The 4579-nt window shown below is 36.2% G+C and overlaps 1 pseudogene; it reads right to left on the bottom strand.

Moving 5' to 3' along the window:
- Positions 1–3654: 3654 nt before the first annotated feature.
- On the bottom strand, positions 3655–4335 carry LOC101835591 (annotated as a pseudogene).
- Positions 4336–4579: the final 244 nt, after the last annotated feature.

Raw genomic sequence — 4579 nt, 5'->3', positions numbered from 1 at the left:
TTATAGTGCAGTTAAACTTTTTTGTATTTTATACCAATTTGTAGAATTTATTCAATATCCTAAATATTTTCAATGATCTTCTTGCCTCAAAGTTTCCTGTGACTCTGTGACTCCTCATTTTAAATCTCTATTCTCTTGCAATTATGTATAATTTAAAAACCACTACTACTTTTGAGAAATTTTGTTTTCAGTTATACTTAACTCAATTATATTGTTTCTCTGGAGACTTATTTTTGTGATCCACAGGTCATTTGAGAGTTTGTCATTTATTTCTTGTTATTTAGAGATTTCTTTTATAGTTTGTTATTTCTTTCTACTTTATTTTTATTTGGTCAGAAAATGCATTTCATGTATTTCCACTCTGTTACATTTGTCAGGGTTCTCTGGAGGTCCCTGAACCAGTGTGACAATAGTTCTCTGTGAGTCTTGGGAAATGTGCATTTTCCAGTTGTTGATGAACTAGTCAATAAATGTCAGTTAGATCAAATTGATTGATAGCTCTGTCAATTGATATCACTACACTTTCTGAATTCTTACCTGCTGAATTTATCAGTTACTAAAAGACTGATACTGTGTTTGCCAACTACAACAATACAACAGTCTCTCTCTCCCTTTTGAATTTTATCATTTTTGCCTCATGTTCATGATATGTTGTGGTTAAGGACACATGCATTTAGGATGATTTCATTTTCATGAAGATTTTATTCCTTTATCATTAGTCAATGACTTCCTTATTATTGATAATTTGCCTTTTTGATGCTTTTCTGAAATTAGAATAGAGACCCACACTTTCTTTGGAATGGAATGAGGCTGGGATGCCTTCTCTATCTTCATTTTCATTTTCAACTGGTCTTTACATGCAGTGTGTGTTTCATGTAAACCATGTATTTTCACCACTCTGTTTTATTGACTTTATTCAACTTGAAGGTGATCAGTTGGGTTGCTACTCACCATTTCTGTGGCTGTTTTCTTTCATTTTAATTGAGCATTTTATGATTCCATTTTCAGTTTTCATTCATTTATTTGTCCTATCCATCACATGTCTTCATTTATTTCATTTTAATTGTCTCCTTACAGTCTAAGATATACAGTGCTAGGTGATCTATATTCTTCTTTAAGAAACACTCACACCATTTAACAAATAGTGTAGCTATCCTAGGGTGTTGTGTAGCTCTTTCCTCTGAGTTAAAACTGGTCTCTCCTTGGCCTATTTCTGCAGAAAGATCCCTGTCGCCTCTGTCGTTGGCCCTTTAAGCTGATTTTCGTGGATGACATGTTTCCTTCTTCTCCCTTCTTCTAAGATATTGCTTTTGGGTTTGGTTCCCTCACTCTGAAGATGATGTCCCTAACGGTTGCTTTATGACATTTATTCTGTATGCTTCTCTCCATGCTTTCTGGCCCTGTAGTTTTGTATTTTTTATTCATTTTAGAAGTCTCCTTACCATTACCATCTTCTTTATTTTTCATTTTTTTTGTTTCATCTGGCATCCTAGTTACACATATACACACCTGGGTTGTTAGATTTTGTTTTCTTCTACTTCTTTTTTAAAGCATTTTAGTCAGGGACTGATATCTCCTCAAGTTGGCTAATCCGTACCTCTACTGGATGTATTTATTTATTTGTTTGTTTTTATTAAAACACACATTTTAGACTTTGGTAATTCTCACTAGGGTCTCACTATCCTACTTGGTGAGTCTGTAGAAAGTCACATGAGATGTGGAACCATTTTCATGATGCTCCCTTTGCAGAGCAAAACATTCCCTCAGACACTGCAGACAGAAGGTCTTAACTCTGTCAAGCCACCATGAAAACCTCAACTGTTCCATGTGTTTCCAATCCTGGAAAATCTACCACATTCCTATAGAGGTCTGCTGGTACTGGATGTATTTACGAGCTCACAATGGGCATTTATTTTTCATTTCTGTCTCACTGTTGTTATTTTCTTATGTTGATTCATTTTTTGAGAAATTTTGAAAGTTTTTTTGTTTTTGTTTTTAAATCTTTGGAGGCGTACCACCCAGCTCTCAAACAAATGCACAGAGACTTGTTCTTAGTTATGAATGCCTGATCTTAGCTTGACAGGTTTCTGACCAGTTTTATTTTTTTTTTGTTTAAACCTCTGCAACTATTAGTTTATTTGTATCATTCAGGACTCATGTTCGGCATTCTTCCTCAAATTACACAAACAATCATTTAGGACTCATGTTCAGCATTCTTCCTCAAATTGCACAAACAAACGCAAATGTAAAGAACCCAAGTAAAATTATATAACAAACAGCACTCTATCACAAAAGCTTCTAAAATTACAAGAATACTAGTTTTAAAACACTAGCACTTTAAGAGAATGACAATCTCAAAAAAGTCACAAACTTGCCAAATTGTTTCCTAAACTGCTAAGCAGATTAAATATGACTAATGAATGAGTTTAGGTTTTACAAAGAAAAATCAAGTGGATTGGACAATTGGTACTAATATGCAAAATTTATCATCTTTCCTTGTTTATAAAGGGACATATCACAATATAGGAAAATATATCCTTACTTTAGTTTTAAATGTGGCATAATATTAAGAAAAGCTGTCTCAACTAATTAAAAATACTTTTAAACCATCAAGTTTCCTGAGCAATCCTGTATTTAGATATATTACAGCCAGCGTTCTCATCATAGCCTTTGCTAGGACCAATGTCAACAAAGTTAAATATGGCAGTCTTGTATTTTAAGCTCACGCTTTTGGGGGATACATTCTCAGGTCTTTAATAGGGAACTACAGAATGTAACTGCCATTACACAGTAATGGACATTAAGAAGAGTCCTCATGTAAGGATTAGAACACAGTTTTCTACTAGTCCCTCAAGGACAGACATTCAGATTGCTTGATTCTAATAATTCCATAGTATGACAGAATTGATCACTCTCAGTTTTGCACACAGGTTATGTACTGTATGTTATCCAACTGATCACAATTTTGGAATTTCAACTATGGAAGAAAATGTTACCCATTACAATATGCAGGGTGTGTAGATAAAAGCTTTTTTCCCAGATAACTATATGAAAAGAAACACTGCAATAACTCATGTGACCCAAAATGGGCAAAGCAAAAGACTAGCTTCCCCTTGAGAAGAAAAATTTCAGACCTATGAAAAAGACAACAATACTAATAAAAATTTTGTATTTATGTAGAAGCATCTAGAATGTTAACAAACAGCTGTAATTCTTTTTGCAATTACAGAGAGGTATTCAGTTAACAGAACAATTATCTTTGTATAAGTTGCAGTTGCATCAGAGACAACTGAAGATGAAAAACAGAAACCCAAATCCAAAGAAAACCAAAATAAACAAAAAACAAAAAAAACTACCACCCTCATATATAACTAATGTGTGTTGTGCACCAGCAAGAATCTGCTTTAAATTTCCATGTCAATTTACAATCCCAGACTGTACCAGGCAAGGTGAGTGGCTATTGAAAATACCACCAGGACAGGGTATCTAAAGACACATTCGGTAGCATATTAACTATACAAAAAAGACACCGTACAGCTTAAAAACAAATCTTACACAGCCTCACATTTCAATTTTCTTTCTTTAAAAGAAGTGAGTTGTGTACAGGAGGGTTAAATGCTTTAAAGACAAAAAAAATGCTGCGCTAGAACCAATTTATTCATCATTATCATCTTTTTCATCTTCGTTTTCCTCTTCTTCCTCCTCTTCCTCATCCTCTTCATCCTCCTCCTCATCTTCCTCTTCCTTCTTTTTCTTGGTCTTTTCTGCCTTGACCACCCCGTTTTCGCTGCATCCGGTTTTCCTTCAGCTCTGTAAGCAGCGATATCCTTTTCGTGCTTCTCCTTCAGCTTGTCACCCTTCCTTCCGTAGGGCAGCTTGTCCTCTGTGGCAGCGCGGTTCCACATCTCTCACAGTTTTCTTTGCAACATCACCAAAAGACAAGCCAGGGTGTTCTCCTTTGATTTTGGGGCAATACTCAGAACAGCAAAAGAAGAAGGCCGAAGGAAGCCTCTTGGGTGTATTGGGGTCCTTGAACTTCTTGTTGGTCTCCTCTTTGGGGTTGATGTAGGTTTTCATTTCTCTTTTATAACCAGCCGTGTGGGCCTTAGCCATGTCTTCAGATTTCCCTTTTTCTTTAGCAGACATGGTTTTCCACCTTTTTGAGCACTTCTTCGAGAACTCTGAGAAACTGACAGAAGCATCTGGGTGATTCTTCATGTGTTCCTCCCAGCAAGTTTGCACAAAGAATGCATGTGAGGACATTTTGCCTTTGGGCTTCTTAGGATCTCCTTTACCCACGTTTAGTTGATTTTCCCCCGCAAGGCACAGAGTCATCCAGGGCTTGTCCAGCTCAAATTGTGCCCGCCCTGTACCTATGGAGCTCAATATACTGCAATAGTTCTCTGGCTGGTTTTTCTAAATTAAATTGACCTGTTTTTCTTCATCTGTGTTTTGTCTCTGGGCTTTTTACCTCTCCTTATAATATATGTCTTTCTTCCCTTCTTACTCCATAGCTGGCTGTGTGACTGGCACCCAGCATCCTCCTCTCCTCCTTGTCTTTCTCCTAGCTCTCCTCCTT

The sequence above is a fragment of the Mesocricetus auratus genome, unplaced genomic scaffold (assembly GCF_017639785.1).
Source record: "Mesocricetus auratus isolate SY011 unplaced genomic scaffold, BCM_Maur_2.0 Super-Scaffold_100018, whole genome shotgun sequence".
NCBI classification, from domain to species: Eukaryota; Metazoa; Chordata; class Mammalia; order Rodentia; family Cricetidae; genus Mesocricetus; species Mesocricetus auratus.
The sequence above is the reverse complement of the archived record's forward strand: the minus strand, read 5'-3'. Positions and strand labels throughout refer to the sequence as shown.